We start from the raw sequence: 24,244 nt of genomic DNA on the forward strand, positions 1-24,244 counted from the left end.
ACGTTTATCCTTTAATGCAAGATGCAATGCAAAAGCAGATGGGATGCCACGTATCCAGATGACTGGACCCATTTCCGGAATTAGTAGCTCTCAAAATACCTCATTACCAACCTATTTGCAAGGTTCCCCAGAAGTGACAACTCAGGAAAACCCAAACCCCAACCAACTTGGATTAAATTCTTAGGTCAAACCCTGAATCCATTTCTTTATTTTCTCTCTGCCATTATGAAGTATACAAAAAACGTCTGGGTCTCTTTATGTTACATTATAGAGCCATTTCCAAGCTACCCAAAATGGCATTCCACATGGTAACTTGAGTGGAGCAAAAGAGATGGCAGAGAAATTATTCATGCCTCAAAGAGCAAACTAAAGACCTTCTACCCTGCAATTTGGGCTTTACTTACAGTCCCACAAGAGAGCTGCATTCAGGAGCTGGGTGGTACAATATTGGCAGGGGCTAGAGGAAAAGTGAAGCAATGCGTGAGGCACAGAAGACAAGCCTACAGAACTAAATGCAACTATGACATTAACACATCAACGATATCCTCCCCTCTTTGTCCTAAAGCACAGTCTTTTCAAATTTAGTGATTTGTTCTTGGCCAAAGTGCTACATAGTACGTTCTTTCATTCTTGAATTTTCCATTCAGAACACTGTGTTCTAAAGGAGACTAATGTCCGTGATGAAAAAGAATTGGTATGGCCACGTGAGTGGAAACAAAAATCAATTAAATCTCTTTTCTTTTACTCAGACACTAGCAGGGTTCAAGTATGGATAATAAAGTTAACAGGACAAGAATAGTCAGTACACAAAGGAAGAAATACAAGCAGCCAACTATATTAATAACCAAAGAAATGCAAATCAAACCAACAGTCAAATAGATTTTAATCTATCACATGGCAAAAAAAATTAAAATATTTAAAAATATTCAGAGGTCAGGATGTAAGTCAACAAATTATCATTAACTGTTGATAAAAGTGCAAGTTGATAAAACATCGCTGGAAACTTAAAATTTTGAAAATTTGCCCAAAATATTTAATATGTGTGTGGAGGAACGTCTGTGTCAATGAATATGATCTATTTTGACCTATTATCCACCAGAAAGTTTGTAAGGTTTTATATCCAGTCAGAACAGAGATGTACTACCTGTACAAATAAAGGGTTGTTGTGGTCTTAGATATTGAAAGAATTCTAAAAATCTTTAGTATCGGATTTTGTTGTACACACTATTTTTAAAGGGGAAGATGTCTCATCTTAATTATTTTGTCCTTGGCTCAGATGAACAGTAGTCTGGAGCTACTGAATACATGTCAGCTAAGATGCGAAGCAGAAGTCTGGCCCGGGACTGTGCAGGGAGAAATCATGACAGGAAGGAAGGTAAAACTCACCCCAGTCAATTCCCAGAATTTAAAAGGTCTACGTGAAAGGTAAAGGTCCATCTTTTCCTACCATGGTTTGAGTCATTCACTCAAATAGCAGAATGTGAATTCTCATACGTCAAGATTCATATCTTCCATAGTTCAAGCTAGACAAATGACCAGATGACAGCTTCCTAGCATAATAGCCATTGCCAGTAACTATTTACAAATTAACTCGTGGCAAATTTATATCATATATTTGGAAGAAAATTGCTAAGTCTTCTTTAAAACATCTTTAATAACAAGCTCTGGCATGAAAATGAAAAATAAGTTGGAGAATATTAATAAATGTTAAAATTTGAAAAATAATTAAAATATAGAAAAATTGCATGGGCAATGTTTTGCTCTGGAAAACAGCTTGAAATACTTGTCCATTAAAACTCTGTAGATGATTTCCATATTCACATCTAAAGTTGTCGTGCCAGAAGAGGATGAAATAGAGGAAGAAAAGGAATGTTTAAATGGCTGGAGAGGAACAGGAAACCCTGATGTGTTTCAGGGATTCGGTCTGACATCAACATAGTCAAGATGTTAAGTCACACCAAAGATAGATCATCAAGTTTCCCCTTAATTACATGTGTACACTATCGTGGAAAGACTTACAGAATTAAACGTAGGGTTTATGTTCAGTGTTCCTTCAGTATATCTGACAAATCCACAACTCAAGTAAAATTTTAGTTGAAAATGCTTCTAAAAGGAATGTGTGTTTTCCATCTATTTGCTGATTTCTAGCTACTTAGACTTGTGCCTTAATTACTTAATAATAGTTCAAACAATTAAGACCATATTACTTTACAGTGAAAATAATGATTTCAGAATGAAAAAAAATGCTAAAGAGCAGAACTGACTTTCATATTTATTTAAGGACTTTCCATGGAACAATGATTTTTAAATTAACTACTTATCTCCTCTATTATAAGATTTTTATTGAAAGAATTGAAGTTGGGAAAGTGGTTTCTTTCTTTCTGCCTGTCTGTCTTTCTTTTTAAAGATTTTATTTATTTATTCATGAGAGACACAGAGAGAGAGGCAGAGACATAGGAAGAGGGAGAAACAGGATCCCTGTGGGGAACCTGATGTGGGACTTGATCCCAGGACCCTGGGATCACACCCTGAGTTCAAGGCAGGTGCTCAAACACTGAGCCACCCAGGTGCCCTAAGTAGCCTCTTATGATTAAATTCAGTCCCTCACTGCAGCATGCTGCAATAATTATGGTTTGTAATATCCCTGTTGCAGATTTGTAAGAAGCGTAAATTACATTACTTCCCTTGGAGTTAATGTTTAGAAAGACAGAAGTAAACTCGCTGAACTCAACAACTGCAAAATTCAGTGGAATTAGGTTACTGAATGTCTATCACTAGCAATATAATACCACAGGACCTCTATTTTCAATATTACATTAAGAGCAAGGCTAAAAGAAACTCTTAGATAATCTATGTAAATAAAAGTATTCTTTTAAAAATTTGATATAAAATGATTTTTTTCTTATTACAATCCATATTGCAGATATAAACTACTTTGATAAAGTCTATGTCTATGAAAGAAAGTAAAATTACATTTATGTTTCTAAATGTTGCTATATTTGGCTTTTGCACTAACATATGGGTTATTGATCAAAACTTTAATTTTTAACCCAAATACTTTATCATGTAGTCGCAGTAAAACCTGATCATTAATTTTTAGCACATTGAAGAACAAAGAAAAGATCTTGAGAAATAAAAACAAATAAATATTTGCTATTGAAAAGTTGCATAATTTATTTAATTCTTTTAGAAATTATTGAATTTATTTCCCATTCCTTTGCCAAAAAAAGAGATAACAAAGCAGACACATAGAATTTAAGATTACTAAGTTGAAAATGAATATTTGAAAATAGATTGAGAGAAAAAGATACTAAAAACAGTAACAAGATATGATAAACAGAAAATCTGGCTCTTAACCTCAAGGAACCAAGTGTAATAGAAATCAGCACCTATTTTCTTTTCCTCCTGGACACTAGCTAGAGTTTATTTCCCATTTATACTTGTATCTGGAGTAGTCACATGACTGAGTCTGGACCAATGAAATGTGAGCCACAGAGATGTGAATCATTTACATGCCTGGACTTTTCCCAACTGCCAGTTGAATGGACCCTACTCTAGGCCTCAAGGGAGGCTGGACCAGCAAGCTAGAAGGAGCCTGAGTTTCTAGATGGCCGTGAAGAAGGTAATCCCAAAGCCAGAAATGCCCACAGTGGCTTTTGTGTGAATAAGAAATAACTCTTATTGTGTTAAGACACTGAGGTTTAGGGGGATGGTTTATCACAATGGCTAGTATTATTCACCATAAACAATTCAATAAAGCAAAAAGAAACTCCCAAAAAGTTAAGATTTTACTTCAATAAATACACACAAAATGATAGAATGCCTAACTGGAGAAATCTGAATAAGCTCCATGGATTGTGTCGATGTCAGATCCTTAGTATCCCTATCTTACTATTGCTACACAAGATATTAACTTTGGGAACCCTTGGGGAAGAGTGTAAGGACCTTCCTGTACACTTATTTGCAACTTCCTATGTATCTATAATTATTTCAAATTAATAAAAGCTTTTAAGTTTTTTCTTATTTAGAGAAGAAAAGTTTTATCAAGCCTTTGGGGAAAACCAAATTTAGTTATTCTTAGTTGTTCACCATAGAGATAAAAAATGCAGTACTTATACTGTGAAAAAAGTGTGTACAAGACAGAAAATGTCAACATGGAAATCACATTTCTAATTCTTCTAGTAACTTTTCATAAAAACTGAAAGACAATGAAAATTGAAGCATTATTTGGGAAAGATGGTTTGATGATGATCAAATATGATATGGTCCAAAAGTATAAACTTCTATTTGGCCTTCACAAAACACTAAATTTTGAACAAATAAAGGAAGGGACAATAGGCTGGTGATTTTCAAACATTTTTCATTGTGACTCATATTAGATAATGCTCATGAGCATAACACACTCCCACATGTATCAGATGCAAGGGTCCTCTTACCACTCAAGAAAGGTAATGCAATGCCTGGGTATAAGAATAAAATAATCATTAGGTCAACCTTGACTTAGTTCTGATTTACTTTTTAATATAAATTATTTGTTAATTTCAGGACTTAAGGACTTAATTGTTTAAAATTAATAGCAACACACAGTGGAAGAACTCTATCTTTTTCTGTCAATAAAATTTGTTAGAATGAGTTTCCTGGTATGTCAGAGAAAAAAAACCAAGACCAGTATCCTAAGCCCTTTGCTTTTTGACAAACAAGCAAATTCATGTCATGCTACCTCTAAAGCTGAATCTCTGCTGTCTCCTCACTAGTGGGTTCCAGTGAGCATCTGCCTCACTGTTCGGAGACATAATGTCTCTGATTGCGGCAGCGAGAGATTCTCACTCTTACCTCGAGAAGGCTGGAAACACATTTCAGATAATGAAAGTTGAAGCGTTATTTGGGAAAAATGATTTGATGATGATCATATTTGTTCGTCATTTAGTTGTGACGAACGTACCATAACGGAACATGTTAATAATAGGGGAAACTGGATGAATGAAGAATATACAGAACTCTCTGTGCTATCTTTCCAACTTTTCTATAAATACAAATCTAAGACAAAAGTTTACTTAAAAAAAAACACCCTTTTGCTGGCTAATGTTCTTTTGGACACTGGTGTCAAAATATTCTCCAATTTTCTCCTTCCTGTTTACCTAAAACAATAAGTGATATAGGACTTCAAAACAGCAGTTTCACTTGTAAGTTTTTATACAAGATATGTTTGTCATTTGTGGCATTTTAACCAAGATAGATTCAAAGTATTGGAGGCTTATGATTTTTTATTTCCAGAGCATCTCACAAGAAGTCTCAGGGAATCACAACTAATGATTTTCTTAGATTATCAGATCTGGAAAACATTTCTGAGGCTATATCTGCAAAACAGTGTTTCAAAGTTACATATTCTGATAGGCATGGGGGAGGAATTGGGAATGTTCTTATCATAAAGACAGGGTTTAGCATGCAAATATGAAGATTAAGAAGGTTAATCAGTTATTCTCATTGACTAAGAGGCACCTCTTCTCCAAATGGAGGTGAGCTGGAGATTTATCTTAGGAATTTAGCAAACCATTATAAAATTTGCTCTAAACATTTTTGAAAAAATTATTATTTATAAAACTGATGTGTGACCAAAATATGTTAGGTCCAGGCTTCTAATTAAAGTCAAATCATATTCAAGAACATACTTGTGTGTCTGAATTCCTACCACTGAGAATTAACCTTATTAAAAAGCGTTATTTAAATCTGATTACCTGCTGACTCCAGCGGTATTTCAAAAGAGAAGGAATTATAAACCTTTGGGCAGGATATGGGTTTTGCGGGAGGTTGTTAACAACTCAGTGCTCATAGGCATGCAGTAAAATACTCTGTCTACCCAGAATGTTATAGTATCTGTCTACCAAAATTCAAACACTAGCTCTGATGTTTATAATAAATAAAAGGAATTTAGTTAAACTTTAGTGATCTAAGCTGTTCTTTTAAGGACTCTCACCAAAAACACCCTTTCATGAAAACAATTATTCAGCAGCAGAATGATGTTTTATGGGAATATACACTTACATGACACAGTAGGAAAATTATTTTTATATCTTAATGATGAAAATAATATTTAAGGAATGTATTTCTTTAGACTATATTGAAGAGTAATTTGAGTTATCCAAAGTAGGTCTCTGCCAATGACTTCTTCAAGCAAAAACTGCTAAACAAAGTCTCAGAAACTAACATTAAGATTTTTAGACCATGGTGTTACTTTAAAAATGAGCCCAGCCAGAGGGTATGGACAACTTGAGAATAGAACCTATTAAACCCCATTTAGTAAAAAAAAAAAATATTAATGCCAAGACAGCCAATTAATAGAGGCCAACTTTCTCTGCATAACTAAAAATGCCCATAGTTTTGTCCTTACTCATAGAATTTATTTTTCAAACTGCTGATCATAGTTGGGTACTCACTTCATTATTTCTATGCTCTTTCTGTCATTCGGGACAGAATGGGGACATTCGGGACATTTTGCCCCATCATTTAAGTAAATGAGATTTCTTCTTTATGCTACTTCTGTTGTTTGTCCTACTTATAAATGGGCTATGAAATGTCTTACAGAATTACCCCAGAGAATTATTCCACATTGTATAGAACTGAAAAATAAAGTGATTTTAAACATGTCCAAACTGTATCATGGTGTGCCTACACAGGCACATAGAGTTATTCATGTTTTAATTGGTGTGGCTACCAAGTAAGCTTAGCCAAAATGGGCACTGCTTGTATGTTCACAATTGGATGAAATCTTCCTATAAATGGGATGTGGCTCCAAACCACCTTTGCACCTCCAAAATCACTAAATGTAATTCCTTACACTGTCAAATGTTTATTTGTTGGTAAATAAATGATTGGGAAATTATTGCAGTTGCAGAATCTGGATTATCTCTTTTGTATTACATTTGTTTAGGACTGTTCTTACCTTTTTCATCCAGGATTGATTCTGTGCACAGGAAAATCATGGCTAACCATGCAGTATAATTTAGGACACAAATTATTTGATAGAGAATAAAGGTTCAAGAATCTAATCCCTTCCCATTAATCTAGCAGCATAAATTACATGTCTATAGCTATGCCTATTACACTTTTAGCCCCTTAAAGAGAAAAAAGTGACTTCCTGAGTGAATATGACATATATCCAGATGGAGAAATAATAATATGGGCAAGAAATGACCTGACAGTGGTAGACTTCAAGGCAATGAGTCTTGGTTTTTAGCAACAACTGGAAAGAAGAGTTGTTTTTAGCAACAACTGAAAACAGGGGACACTAGAGAGATAATAAGTTCTCTCAGAAGAATAACTACCAAATTCACAATTTAAGTCTCATCATATTTGTGATTTCATGGCAAATATAAAAATAATTTTTAGTAAGTCTTACGTTTTTCTTTTACATAAAGTCAATAGCCATACTTTGACTCAAAGAAGGTCTTGATCTACTATTTTTAGCTTCTACCCTTTATTTAGAGTCCTTTCATCTCAAAAGCAGCTACAAAACATACTGATCAGTTTACCTGCCAAAATTGTTATAGGAATGGATTTAGAGGCTAGGCACCAATGGCTGAAGGTGGACTATTATCACTCTGCTCCTCATGTCTTCCTATTCCAGGACTCAGGCTAATGACAACACACAAATGGAAAAAGCTTTTGTGGATTAAGATATCTGATAAGGGGCTCATATGTAGAATATATAAAGAATTCCCATAACTCAACAATAATAAAAGAAATAACCCAATTAAAAATGGCAAAGGATATGAATAAGCATTTGTCCAAAGATGATCACAAATGGCCAATAAACAAATGAAAGGATGATAGACATAATTATTATGGAAATGCAAATCAAAAGCACAATGAGATAGTACTTCTGCTAGAAGTGGCTATAATCAAAGAGGTAACAACAATTGTTTGTAAGGATGTAGAGAAATTGGAATCCTTATATATTGCTGGTAAGAATACAAAATGTTGCAGCTTTGGAAAATAGTCTGGCTATTCCTTAAAATATTAAGCATGGAGTTGCCATATGGCCCGGCAATTCCACTCCTGAGTATATATCCGAGAAAAATGAAAACATGTTCACACAAAACTTGCACACAACTGTTGATAGCAATGTTAGTCATAATAGCCAAATGTCCATCAATTCATGAATGGACAAAAAATGTGGTATATCCATATAATAGAATACTATTCAGGAATAAAAAAGAAATGAACTACTTATACATGCCAAAACATAGATGAACCTCGAAACCATTATGCTAAATGACAGAAGCCAGCTACCAAGAACCACTTATTGTAGGATTCAATTTATATGAAATGTCCAGAATAGGCAAATACATAGAAACAGAAAGTAGATTGGTGTGTCTAGGGTCAGGGATGGAAAGAGTGGGATGAAAGGAAATACAATAACTGCTAATGGGTATAGGATGCCTTTTTGGATGATGAAATTGTTCTAAAATTGGGTGATAGCTGTACAACTTTGTGAATATATTAAAAATTTTTAAATTGTACACTTTATTTTGTTGTGTGTGTTTATATACTCTTAATCCCCTTTATTTATTTCGTCCATCCTCCTCCCACTCCCCTATGACAACCAATTTGTTCTCTGTATTTAAGAGTCTGTTTTTGGGTTGTCTCTTTTTTTCTTTGTTCATTTATTTTGTTTCTTAAATTATCCATCTGAGTGAAATCATATGGTATTTGTCTTTCTCTGACTTATTTCACTTAGTATTATACCATCTAGGTCTACCCATGTTTTTGCTAATCTCATTCTTTTCTATGGCTGAGAAATTATATATATATATATATATATATATATATATATATATATATACCAAAAAAGCAAAAAAACTCTAATTCAAAAAGTTACACGGACTGCTATATTTATTGCAGCATTATTTACAATAGCCAAAATATGGAAGCAATGCAAGTGTCCCTTCACAGATGAATGGACAAAAAGTGGTACAAATATACATGCAGTATTCCTATATATATATATATATTTTGAATATAGCTGTCTAGTTTTCCCAGCACATTTGTTGAAGATGCTGTCTTTTCCCCATCATATATCCTTGCCTCCTTTGTCATAGATTAATTGACTATATAAGTGTAGGTTTACTTCCGGACTGTCTATTCTGTTCCATTGATCCATTAGTCTATATTTGTGCCAGTATCATTCTCTTTTGATTACTACAGCTTTGTAGTATTTCTTGAAATCTGATATTATAATACTTATAGCTTCATTCTTCTTTTTCAAGATTCCTTTAGCTATTCAGGATCTTTTTTTTTTTAAGATTTTATTCATTTATTCATGAGAGACACAGAGAGAGAGAGAGAGACAGACAGACAGACAGACAGAGGGAGACACAGGCCCCATGCAGGGAGCTTGATGTGGGACTCAATCTCGGGACTCCAGGATCACACCCTGGGTGGAAGGCAGGCGCTACACTGCTGAGCCACCCAGGGATCACTTATTTGGGGTCTTTTGTTGTTCTATACAATTTTAGTATTATTTGTTCTAATTCTGTGAGAAATGCTTTTGGTATTTTGATAGAGATTGCATTAAGTCTGTAGATTGCTTTGGTTAGTATGGACATTGTAACAATACTGGTTCTTTCAATCCATGAGATCCATGAGCGTGAAATCTCTTTCCATTTGTTTGTGTCATTTTCAATTTCTCTCATCAATGTTTTATAGTTTTCAAAGGCAGGTCTTTCACCTTTTCAGTTAAGTTTATTCCTAGGTATTTTATATTTTGAATTGTACACTTTACATAGGTGAATTTAGGTTGTGTGGACTATATTCCAGTCAAACTGTTATTAAAAACATATAATAAGGGAATTTTAACTCAAGTTTTTAAATAGCATATGTGAACAAATTGAAATAACAGTGGCAGAAACTGGTCAAGCATTTTTATAAGTAAGGTCTCATGTTGTCAATGGACTATTATTAACCCACGCTTTTGGTCAATTAGACAAGAAGATTAAACTGAGAAAGAAGGTTCCTTCAAAAAAAGAGATTGAAGTCTTTATTTGCATACTTGAATAGTTATCTAAAGATAACTTGCTTGAGACTCAGTAAATGGTTAAAAACATCCTACCAACATCAAAGTGTATCTAGAGAGCATTACTTATCATATGAATCTTTCTTTTTAAGATTTTATTTATTTATTCATGAGAGACACAGAGAGAGAGAGAGAGAGGAAAGCAGAGACACAGGCAGAGGGAGAAGCAGGCTCCATGCAGGGAGCCCAATGTGGGACTCGATCCCGGGTCTCCAAGATCATACCCTGGGCCAAAGGCAGTGCTAAACCACTGAGCCACCCCGGCTACCCCATATGAATCTTTCATTTCATAAATACAAAGCCAGGTCACAAGTCTAATAGGACAATATCACTTTCAAAATCTTTAGCACAAAAATTGACCAAAGAATCCAAGAATCTGATTTAGAGCAAAATTATAAATAAAATGGGCATTTTCTACTTTGTCAGAACAAAAATGGTTTTTAAGGATATTTTATTGATTAAAGGACTCTCGTCCCAAATCAATGTGTTCTAGACTTAATTGGAGTAACCTCCATACATCCATTGACCAAAAGGCATGGAGGGGCAGAGATATGTGGAGTTGTTATGAAAGACCATGAGATGGACTTTGAAAGGGGATAGGGGCATAGTAGCTCTACTTCTATTCAAAGGGAAGCTGCTTCCTACCTTTCCAAGGCCAAAGATGTCCACTTGGCATAATTTACTGAACCTAGAAGTCCTCGGTGTTGGTATGTATATGTGTGTTAGTGTGTAGGTGTATCTGCTTGTGAATCAAATCTCATAATTAATGAATCTATTGCAAATAATTTCTTCTAATATTTTATTTCTAGATATTATTTCGTAAGCTTTAACCCCTTAAATTCTCCTTTTTATAAATAACATTCCTTTTGTCATTTAACAAGTAGGCCTCTGATGTTTTAAAATATTAAATTATAAATGTTATTGGAAAATCCTGATAATATGTGTGGAAGAATATCAAAACTATTTCACTCATCTTGTCATGAGAACTTGCAGTAAAAATTCCTCATTAATATGATTATCTAGTCAGAAGATATAATTTGTTGAAATTTGCACCTCAGACACATCTACTTAAAACAAATTTTGGAATAAAATAATGGTTGACACATGGTTTTTCCTAGAACGTATCAAAGACAGACAGCACTGGCAATGAGCCGTTTGACTGAGGAAAAGCTAAATTGAGAGCGTATTCTTAAAATTGTATTCAAATTTCACCTTCATCCCCAAAAAGTAATTGAATATATAAGGGCACATCCATGATTACTTGACCATAAGAGAAATTAAGCCATAGTCCTCTCACAGAAACTGTTTATGTAGTCTTTGGCAGCTGATAGTTCTGATAAAACACTACAATTTCAGAAGCCTATATTACATATTTTTCTTATGGAGTGATAAACATATCCTTATCACATTTCATCCTAGATTTGTAACATATTATTGATGATTACAAGCCTTTTCTTGTGGTTTGAGAGTTGCTCTGGCACCGTGAGCCTCTTCTGGGATCATTCTCCAAGTTTAGTTTAAATGACCCAATACGAATGGTTTACCTTATTAGGTAAAATGACTAAAAATGTATCCAACCTCAGCATTCCAAATGAGTGAAGTTAGTCCATTAACTTGGATATAGAAATGTCTTTATACAAAAAAAGGGGAGTGAACAAAAGGGCATAGTTCTATCTAAATATACAGGTTTTTTAAAATTTAAATTCAATTTGCCAACATATAGTAGAACACACAGTATTTATCCCATCAAGTGCCCTCCTTAGTGCCTGTCACCCAGTTACCCCATCCCCTCACCAACTTCCCCTTCCACAACCCTTTGTTCATTTCCCAGAGTTAGGAGTCTCTCATGGTTTGTCTCCCTCTCTTATTTTTCCCACTCAGTTCCCCTCCTTTCCCTTTCACTATTTCTTATATTCCACATATGAGTGAAACCATATGATGCTGAGTGAAATAAGTCAATCAGAAGACAATCATCATATGAATATATAGTTGTAATCTTAAGTAGATTATCATCTAATGTCAATATTTAATTAATTCTGAGAGCATATTTTAAAAGAAAAAGAGAAACAAGTTTAGATATGTTTCTTAAGATTCTCTCCTACAAGGCAGATTTCAATGAGTAAGATCCTATACTCTATAATCTACAGCTTACTAAAGGCAAGATGCCAGGTTACTGGAAATTTGGATGATAATAGGATATTTCTTCAATTTTTGAAAGAAAATTTAGAAATGAATTTATAGAACAGAATAATGTACCTAATTAAGCATTTTCAAATTATCCTAGAACCACATTCATTAAATCCAAGGAATGTCAAGATTCAAGCAAAACCCATATCTAATCACCATTCTAGAATTCTCCTGACTAACCTGAGGTCAGAGATAATATTGCCCATGTGTGTCTTAGTCGATAGTGAAATAAGTATTTGGAATAGCTAAAAATAACAGCTTGAACTGTGCAAGGTAAAAGATAGCATAGGTAAATATAGACCTGAAAACCTAAAATCTGACCTCCTTACAAATGTAGAAAAAAGACAAATCAGCAATATGTGCAACTATAGTTTACATGTATCCAAGGCAAAATTTTGATGTTGTTAAGTTTATAGTATCTGCATTCCTGCTAATTGGAGTCAGAATGAAATTAGGGCAAACTAATACCTTCTTGCCATCTCGTTTGGGCTTTCTTCTTGACTAGAGGCAAGGAGACCACTAGAATGACGGTAAAGTAATAATAGTAAATTTTGTGAATTTTTACTAATCACCAAACACTGTTCTAAATGTGACATATTGACTCATTTAAGTAACACACGTTTGATATTATTGTTAGTGTCAATTTATAGACAAGATACTGAAACATAGAATGGTTTTAGAACATGAAAAAGAGGATGTCCTAATCTAGTGTGTGAAGAAAAGAAAGTTTCTTTCCCAAGAAATTTAGTTCCCACTTTCCTATAAAGGTTAGGGAAAATGCTTAAGGAGTATTATTTGCATGTTTTTAAAGATTTTATTTATTTATCTGAGAAAGACAAAGAGGACACAGGTGGGGGGAGGAACAGAGGATGAGGGAGAAGCAAACTCTCTGACTCCCCCATGAGCAGGGAACCCAGGACCCTGGGATCATGATCTGAGCTAAAGGAAGATGCCTAACCAACTGAGCCACAGGTGTCCCTGCATTTTTTTCTAAGATTTATTTATTTATTTTTAGAGAGACCACACACATGTGCACAAGCAGGGGGAGGGGCAGAAGGAGAGGGAGAGAGAGAAAAAACCTCTAGCAGACTCTGCGCTGAGGATCAAGCTCCATGCAGGGTGATCTCACAACCCTGAGATCATGACCTGAGCTAAAACCTAGAGTCAGATGCTCAGCCAACTGAGCATCCAGGATTACAGTTTTATATGTCAATACCTAGTTAAGATGAATAGATTGTAATGGTGACTTGTCATTCTCAACCAGACAAAATTTCTATCCTTCTATACTCGTGTGATTGCTAGAAGTCCTTAGATATGAGAGATTCTGATTAAGAGATACAGATATTCCAGCAATTAATTCTAGAGATTACCACTTCTGATGATATAATACAAATGAGTTTATAACAATTTAAAATTCCACATCCAAACTTCACTCCATGTAACACATTCCACTGGATTACTGGCTTAGCATCATTTAAAATAATTACCTTGTAATGCAGAGTACAGTGATTTTCAAGCCTGGTATTGCATTGGAATCAGTCTGGGAGTATATAACACCCAAGATGAAATAAATCAAAATGTCTTAGGAAAGGGCCCCCCAAATTTAAATTTTTAACAAACTCCTTAGGTAATTCATATGAGTCTTAGCTTGCTAACCAATGATCATGTACTAGTCTTAGGTTGACCTAGGTGTCTGACACTATGTACAATAAAACTTTGGAAGGAACTTAAAACAGGCAGAAAAATAATTTTTTAAAACCATACAACAATTTCCTGGAAGTACTGTTAATAAAGGAAGTAATCTATAAATCTTTCAGTTCAGCTTATGTTTGGACCAAAAGTCTGAACACTGTAAAATGAAATATGTTAGTGTCCAGATGTGCAAAGTCACACATACAGAAACATGTCAAGATTACAGTCAAAGCAGACTTTCAAAGGAGACTAGAACTGGTTTTGAACCATTTATTAGACAAAAATTATTTAAATATCAAAATCATAGATCTAACAGCTGAAATTAACTTTATGCCATGATTGTGGGAGATCATAAAGAAAGAATTTTTATATAGGTACATAACTAACTACTTTTAAAATACTACAGCTTGTTTACCTGAAAAGTTCATTTCTATCAAAAGAAAGATATATCTTAATTTTCACTGATACCAAGAAGACTATTAGATTATGTATATTGGTTTGCCTGGGTGGCTCAGTGGTTGAGCGTCTGTCTTTGGCTCAGGGCCTGATCCCTGGGTTCTTGGATCAAATACCACATCAGGTTCCCTGTGAGGAGCCTGCTTCTGCCTCTGCCTATGTCTCTACCTTTCTCTGTCTCTCATGAGTAAATAAAATCTTAAAAAAAAAGATTGTGTATATTGCACAGATATATGTATGTTGTAGATGGAAAAGATGATGTGTTTGCAAGTAGTGAGAAGATTTCTTAAGCACCTGAAATTCTGTAGATCAAAACATTTTAAATCATCTTTTAAGTAGCATTTTTCACAGGGTATATTTCTCTCCTCAAAGAGGCGCATGGTGAAGTAAGTCTGGAAATTTCCACTTGCTATTTACTCTCTTCTGGATATTTATAATGTACATTAGTGTATTAAGGCTTCCGAGCACTCCTGCCATAATCTGTTCGATTTTATTTAATTCAGTGTTTTCCAAACTTATTTCACTATAGACTCCTTTTAAAAATTTTTAAACATTTATTATTCCACATGGAACATGCAGAAGACAAATTTCAAAATATAATTAGGTGGGGAAATGGCTTTCCACTAAGAAAACAAAATAGGAGTGGTCTTAAAGATTTTTAAAATACTATTATAGTTTAGACAAGTGAAGATAAAGATACTCAGCCAGCTGTGACTTCTTAGAAGGGGCAAACATATTAGCTTTATATTTTCATTTTAGTAGCTATTTTTCAAATAAAATATGGCAGTTTATGTAATTATAGTTTACTTGAATTCTCCTTTTTAAAATGTCTTTGCATATGGCTTCATACATGTAACTTTACTACAATGAGTCAATTCCGAATAGAAAAATGTATAACAAGCTAGTTGGGAAATGTAGACTAAACAAATGGTTGTAATAGAATCTTCATTTTTAACTACTAATTTTTGTATCATGTAGGAAAAAATAAATAAACATAAAATCACAGGCTATATCCATAAAGTGTAAGTAAAAATCGAACAGTCAAAATTTAAGAAGCATCATAATACATTTATATTTATGTAAATAAAGTTTATACATTTTCAAGTAACTTTTGGAATATACCAATGCACAATAAAATATAATTTTAAAAATAAAAGGAATTTTAAAGACTGTTTTAAGCTCGTTATTTTTTTTATTTTTTAATTTTTATTACAAGATAAAAAAATGATCCGAAGTAGTAAAGAATCTTAACCAAGATTATATAGGGACAAAATCTTGCCCAGTAATATTTGCTTCTATTTCCTGATGTAATTCAGTTCAGCCAGAATTTATTGAGCATTTACATGAATCAGGTATATCCAATTCTAATTATAATCAGCAAGCTCTTTTGACTCTAGGAAGTCAAAATCACTTAGCAACTTTATCCCAAAGGAAATGAAGAACACCTAAGATAGATTTCTGTCCAAAATCATTCAAATAACTTAGAAAAGACAACGGTAAGGTGTATCTTGGAAAATGGACTCCAATATGCAAAGTGTTTACAAATCAAAAACAAGTTTCTTCTCAAAAATAGTAAACTCCCCCAGAAGAACTCCAGCAGGAGTCCCCTGAAATGGCAGCACATGGCCTCCACAGAGCCTTCGGGGATTTGTGGACCACACTAATAACATGCTTTGAAACGTGAGAATGGAGTAGAAAGCTCTTTGCTTTCCTTCCTTAGTGAAGAAATTTCAGGAAAAAGTTATGAAAGATTACAAAATTTAGGGCTTGAGTCTTTGAAAGCTAAAATTACAGAGTTTTGCTAAACACCGACCGTCTGAGGAGACCAGGCCACAACTGCCACTTTGGCTGAGCCTCCTGTTGACATAGCCGGTATTTACATGGACTCTAAATTCCATAAAAATGTGCAAGGCTTTTCAGCCCCTGGGATGTAGAAACTAATCCAGCTGGGTGTATTGTTGGGCTACAAGGAAAACCTAAATGCATGGCTATTACCTCTTGGTTTCACTGTGGTGAAAAACAAACTTTAAATCTTTGGGGATCAAAATGTAAAATATACACACTGAAAACATTCACTATTTCCCACAGTCAACTGCTTTTGTGCCACTTCTGGATATTTCATGTCCAAACTTCCATTATTTAGATTTTATTAAAGGATGCACATATATACGTGTATGTATACAAACACATTTTTTTTTGCAATGGTGATGAGCAGAAATTTTATAAATTGCTGTCTGTTATATGTAGAGATGCCTTCTTCCTTCAAAACAACAGTGTTACATCCCAGGGTGTGTTTCTAACTATAAAAACATGTAGTCCATTTATTTTGTGTGTACAAAAACATTTTATTTTACTTTTTCAGAGCTTGCCACTGATTGTAGTTCATTTTTCCTTGCCTTGTAAGTTGAGAGTTGTATTAAAAAGAGCAAAGGTCAAGTCACCTATGAGGCCCACTGGGGCTTGGTCAGGAAAGATCTAGATATTAGACCTGTGGTGAGTATGCCAAGATGAATCCCAAGGCCACCATGTCTAATCAAAATAGGAAGCAGATCAAATTCATCCAAAAGTCAAAAACATTAATAGTGAGCCAGAACAACTTATAGAAACCACAAAAGCAGGGCTGCCACTTCCACTTCGGAGTTGTTCTTATTTTTTGAGGGCAGGATTGATTCTGCACACAGGCAAATGAGTGGCCATCGGTGCAGTGCTAGTATTAAAAAATTATGTTAAGCGAAGTAATAATTAAAAATTCAACGTACAAAATTAATGCTATTTCTATATACTAGTAATGAAAATTTGGAAATTAATGTTTTAAAATAGCGATATCTTTTATAATAGCATAGAAAATATAAATAATTATGGATAAGTTTAATAAAATCCATGGGAAATCTCTACCCTGAAAATAACAAAACATTGCTGAGAGAAATTAAAGACCTAAATCAAGAGATATTCCATGTTCGCAGATTGGAAGACTCAGTTATAAAATGCCAAGTTTTCCCAAATTGATTTATAGACTCATCAGAATCCTAATACAAATTCCAGGAGTGTTTTTGTTGAAATTTATAAGCTGATTCTAAGGGTTTTATATGAAAATGCAGAAGATCTCAAACAGCCAAAACAATTTTGACAAAGCTGAACAAGATGGGAAGACATACATTACCCGACACAAAGACTTATTATAGAGCTATAATAACCAAGACAATGTGGTATTGCTATAGAATTAGACATAGAGTAATGGAAGAGAATTAAAAATCCAGAAATATTCTCCACATGTATGGTCAATTGATTTTCAATAAAGGAGCAAGCACAATTCACTGGTGAGAAAAGACAGTCTTTTCAACAAATGGTGCTGGGACAATATCTTTTTCCAAAGAGAAAGAACTTAGCCTTTATATCACACCAGTATTTATCGAACTATCTTGCTCAGTATTATAAACTCGATGTTATTGGTCCATTCTACAGATGCTGTATATATAAGGTGGTTGTGAGGATTCAGTGTTTGACTTTGGGCAGGTCACCTCCTACATCACTATCAGTCCAGTTAGGGACAGGAGAATTTCTACTCTTCTATTTTCACTATGGGTGTAAAGAAAGACAATGTATAATGTGTTACAAAAGACATATACAATTTCTTTACCTATTGTACACATATACATTGCATACACTGTATTTATACATATTTACATGTATTAGAACTTTGAAAATTTGAGCTTAAGTTAGATGAAAGATTTGTTATAGCAATCAAAGCTAATCATAAGGGTGATTTAATTATATGCAATGTTTAATTCACCAGTTGTTTGACAAAGAAGCAAAAAAAAATTGCTTAAAAATAGTGCTTTTGTGTATATGTGCGTTCCTTTCCAATTAGTAATTTGGGCTATTTCATGGCATAAGGAACAAATAAGAATTGATTAGTTCTTATGACTTGGTCCAATGGGTCTGATGGTATCTTTCTGGAATTTAGACTTATTAACTTCTCCACATTCCAATTTCCCCTGGTGATTGGTTGTTTTCCTAAGATATACAAAACGAATGTTGAGGTATTTTGAGGTTGACTGAAAGCTGGAAAAGGATGAAAATGTATTGGATGGACCAGAGCCCTGGGAGCAACTTAAAGAAAAAAAAGTTCTTAAAGTACTTTAATAAACATTGTTTATGAGATGGAAAATGACTGTGAATTTTTACGGAATCTTATTAGAATTCCACAATATTTTTCTTAAAGGATTCTTCTATTTAAAAAAATATACAGTTAATATCCATATTGTGGTGTAGGCAGTCGGGGTTTTAGATATTCATTTAATGCATAAATATTCATCAAGGAGTATTTCCACTCCAGTGAGTATTTAAATATGCTCTAAGACATTTGGAGTATTAAGAAACTATTGAGGAAATATATGAGCATTTGCTTTTCTGGAAAGTTAGACAAGGAAAACAGATGAGGCATAAAGCCTGAAAACACCAAATTTCTAAACACAAGTTAGGATATGTCCTCCACTCCTTTTTCACATTAGGAAGTGAATAAAATGAACATATCCTTCTTCTAGACTTAAAGTTCAAGTGGCTGTGTGAGTCAGACTGTGATGATGGTCTGTACATCTTGCAACTCATAACTAAATAGAAGCAAGCTACTATGGAAAAAACCTAACCACAAACTCCTTTTTTCCTTTCTCCTCTATATAAATTAGATTCTTTAAAACCAAACCAAACTCACATTGGTTACAAACTTTATTTTGATTTGATTTTTAAATGACCCCTCAGAAAAATGTCTAAACCAAAATACCACAAGAAACCTTCTGCTTCTTCCTCCCTAGTTCAGCCACAGTTGGATTCTGGAATTAAACTATGTTAGTTACAATTATATAGTCCCTTTAAAAGTATATGGTAGTCCCATTTTTGTCATTGAGATATACTGACATTCTTGAGCATAGTATATTTTTAATATTTAGCTCTTTGGTTCCTAAAGGAAAATATTTTTCTTCAAAAGGTGATGTCATCAGTCACTATGGAGTACATCTGGCAATATCAGTCTATTTATCTATCTGTCATCTATCTATCATCTATTAGGTATTACAAATGCATCCATTCTTCTAGTAAGAAATTCTGTTTTCAGGAATTCATCCTGCAACTGTATTTCAATAAATTTTCAGAGATTTATGTATAAAGATATTTGCTGCAGCATTGTTTTGTAATAGGAAAAGTCTGGAAACAACCCAAATGCTTATCAATATAGGACCATTTAATACATGAGGGTAGGTCCAGACAGTGAAAGCGCTACAGAAGTTAAAAAGCACCTATGTTTGGAAAGATATGAAATCCTCAACTCAGTGAGACACTGTCAGAAGAGAAAAGCTATATTTTTGTGGCAGTGTGTAAGGTATACCATTGCTTAAAGTATACATGCATATATATGTCATATATAATATTTCTGAAAGGATACATAAGGAATTGGCAATACGGTTTGCCTGTGAGGTGGGATTAAATAGCTCAACTAGTGCATAGAATGGGCAGGAGATGTAACTTTCATTAAGTTCCATTTTTTTAGTTTTAAATATGAATTATGGCATGTATTATCTATGAATATAAAAGAATCACATTAAAAGGTAATAAACACCAAAAGGCATTATTTATACTAAAAATAATGAAGAAGAGAAACATTGCTGATGTGAAAAAGATAATAATCACGGTAGAGAAAATAAAACTAGCCCAAGAACACAAATGATTATAAGCTGCTAGTATTTAGCGCTAACATTTAAAAATATTACCGAGGAGATTGCAATGTGGTAAAGATCTTCACTATTTGCATAAATTTTGTTGTGGTAAAAGAATTGGAAAATACTTGTCAGCAGCAATTAGGAAAAAATTAAAAATAAAATATTGTTGGCTGATTAAGTGTTTGCAAACCACATACATGATGAAATAGGCTTTATTCAGAGTGGTTGGAGTTAAGAACAGAGTTCCTAGAAGGAGGCTAAACTTTCCTTACATGATTCAGAGCAGTGCTAGTGTCTTTATTAACACCTGCATGCCTAAGACCTGGAGCTAAGAAATACAACTAGGGACCCAGGGAAGAATACAACAGGATTTATCCAAGAATATTACTGCAAAGTGAGTATTAGGTGAGGTGCTGACATCTTTTAATTGGTAAAAGAATGAACTGTAATCAAAAGTTTTCCTTTAAAAGCATATTTTGCTGGCTGGGAGAGAGAAACTGCGGTTCACCCTTCTAGAATTAACAAATCCATGGAACATTCAGTTAACTTATCAATCAGTTAGAATTATGTACTGTTTGTGACTGACCGCTTCTTGATTTTCTTATGCCCCATGCTTTCAATACTTTGGATCATCTTGATAAGACCAAGTATATTTAAAGTTCAATTGAGTGCAGTAAGACCTTTGAGAAATGAGTTCTCTCTGACATCCACACACAAGGTTACAACACCTTCAGTTGTTGACAGATAATGATAGGGACGTCTATCTGTTATAAGGAAAATAACCACTTTGCTATTAACTATTGAAAACCAGTATCTTTACATTTTAAACTTTTAAACCATGAAGTATGCCCACCTAGAAAAAATGAAAAATCTGAAACAGCAAATGTTCATCATTATATAATTGATATGAATCTTTTTTTTAAAGATTTTATTTATTTATTTGAGAAAGAGTAATAGTGAGAGAGATCACAGAAGGAGAGGGAGAAGCTGATTCCTGCTGATCAGGGAACCCAGCACTGGGCTCCATCCCAAAGACCCTATGATCATGACCTGACCTAAAGACAGACGCTTAACTGACTGAGCCACTCAGGCACCCCTGATATGAATCTTTTTGTTGCTGCTATTTATTCCCCTTCTCCCCTACTCCAAGGAACCTTTTTCCCTAAGCCTTATCTCTATACCCACTTATACTTAGTTGCTATGTAGTAGATGGATATTAACTATTTTCATGAAAATGATTTAATTTTTATAGTATATATAATTTTCAATGTGCTTTGACATGCATTATTTCCTTAGAATTTCCCAATGAGCCTAGAAGGAATTCAGAATAGAAATTATTAGTGCCATGATATTTTACATGAGGAAATTGATGTTTGTAGCTTTGGTTTTTAAGAAAGCTGCCTAAAGCTTTACAAATAATAAGGAATAAAAAGGAAAACACACTCTAGTCTGACTGCTTCTTATTTGGGACAGTAAATATGCCCCTCCCAAAAAAACAAACAAACTGTCAGAAATGGATGCCAAAGAAATAAAACAGAGCTTGTTTTTTAAGGACTTCATAAAAATTTCAGTTAGTAGGTCTTCCTGGTGAGATCAAATCACTTATTTCATATGATGCATTGAAAGATCATCTGACCCATTGTAATCTTCTCTGATCTCAAAGATCATTCTTGTCAAAAGATTTCATTCAGTGATGACACACGGCTGAAAATGTCTCACCCATCATTGTCACTGTATTGGGCTTCAGAGAGTGAATAGTTCCTACAAAGAGCTATTATTATTCAACTCTCAGTTTTATTTTCTTTCCAAATATCATGTGCAATAAAAATCTTTTTAAATATATTTTTGATAAGTTTTTATCCTTGGAAAATACTTGCTAAATAATCTGTTTAAACCCTTAAATTTAAAAAGTAATACACGACTATATGTTCATTACTCTAAAACTTTCAAATAGACACTAAAGATTAAGATTTAAAACATTCTTTTTACTCTACTCCTTCCTGTTCTATGAGAAGCCATTGGAAAATTTTTGTGGGTTATCCTTCCGGAACATTATGTAGGAAACATATATACATCTTTTTGAGCAAAACTGATTAAAAACTGAGTCTCCATAGACTCCCTCATTTCTCATCCACTGATATAAGTTGAAGGGTGTCCCCCTAGAAAATGTGTATGTTGAGGTCCTAACCACCAGTACCTCAGATGTTGACCTAATTTGAAAATTGAGTATTTGCAGATGTAATTCATTAAGATGAGTTCTGCTGTTGTAAGTTGGGTCCCTTAGTCCAATATGCCTACTATCTTTATAAAAAGGAGAAATTGGGCGCGCGCGCGCACACACACACACACACACACACACACAGGGAGAATACCAGGTAGAGATGAAGGAAGGAAACGGAGCGATGTTTCAACAAGCCAAGGAATGCAGAGTATGCCAGCAAACCACCAGAAGCTAGGCAAGACTCATGGACCAGATTCTCCCTCCCCACCCCCAGGAGGAACCATCCCTGCTGACACCATCATCTCAGATTTCCAGCCTCCAGAACTGGAAACAACAGATTTCTGTTGTCAATGGCACTGAGTTTGTGGAACTTTGTTACTGTAGTCAAACTAAACCCACCAGAGAAGGGTGACATCATCTTCTCCGTTTATCTCTTTCCAGCCTAAGGAGAATTCCAGCTAAGTATGGAATTTTAAGATGCATAACAAGAACACTGGGAAGTGAGGAATAGAAATCGTGAAGAGAAAAAATAATTGAGATGGAAAGAAAGGGGGAAAGGACTGAGGACAACAACCCTTGTAGGATGGATGAAAGGAAAACTTCTTGGTTGAGAGCTAAGGATATGTGAGGACAGGTGTTAGGAAGGGGCTGCTGCAGAGGACAGTGACAGAGAAAAAGGAATTTTAAGCTGTTTGGCTGTGTATTCCAAAAGTGCTTCCTCAAACCTCCAACACACACATACAAACACCCTTCCAACTTTAGAGATTTGTCAGAAAATTAGTGTATTGATTTTACATAATGTATTTATTTAAATATATACACATATATTTTTTCTTGCTAACTGCTATTTCTTTGAATTGACACTATGTGAAGACTAAGTCAAAAATTAAATCAATTATATTCAGATTATATGTACACAAAATGTGTGTGTATATTGTGTATTTTTCCCATTTTAAATTGTGGATTGTTTAAATATATATAAAATAGACTCCTGCACCCACCTTACAGGTTTTATATTTCTACCTTACTTGATGAAATAAAACATTAATTAGTATTTGCTACTACCATAATAAATTCCACAAATGTAGTGGCTAAAATGGTGTAAATTTATTATTTATTATTCTGGAGATCAGAAATCTGACATGGATCTTATTGGGGAAAAAAATAAAAGTGCTGGCAGGGCTGATTTCCTTTTTGGAAGTTCTTAAGAAGGAATTCATTTTCTTTCCTTTCCCAGTTTCTACAGGCTGCCCACATCCTTAATTCACAGTGCCCTCCTATCTTCAGACAGCGGTGATGAGTGTGGTCCTTCTCACACCACAGCACCCTAACCTCCTCTTCTACCTCCTTCTGCCTTCTTTAAGGACTCTCCCCTGCAAGGGTGCATCCAGGTAATCCAACATAATCTCCCTACCATAAAGCCAGCTGCTTGCAAACTTAACTCCATTTGCAATCTGAAGTCTCATTTTCCATGTACTCTAGGAGGACGGAGAGGCGTTACTCTGCCTATCATATGTGGTAAACTTCAATTCCTTCATCTCTCTCTTCTTATTCACTCCCAGAATATTGTTATGCTTTTTTGACATATGCATAAAATATATGTTTCTATAGTGCTGTTTTGTGCACTTAAAATTTTCCAACGATAGTATCATATTTAATGAGAACTTATAACCCAGTTTGCTCAAGAGAGTCTGGTTTGCATTCACTGTTCTAACATAGTATTAATAGCAATCTTTTATTCTCAAAAGTGTTTCAAATCATACTGTTCATACCCTTTGGCAGCTAGTATTTTTTCAGTCAACAGTTTTTTTAATATCCATATTGTTGCCCATAAATTAGTATTATAATGACCTAGCTATATCCTTTATGCTGTCACTTATTTTTGGATATCTTGATTCATCAATC

The sequence above is a fragment of the Canis aureus genome, chromosome 7 (genome assembly GCF_053574225.1).
Source record: "Canis aureus isolate CA01 chromosome 7, VMU_Caureus_v.1.0, whole genome shotgun sequence".
In the NCBI taxonomy this organism is placed as follows: domain Eukaryota; kingdom Metazoa; phylum Chordata; class Mammalia; order Carnivora; family Canidae; genus Canis; species Canis aureus.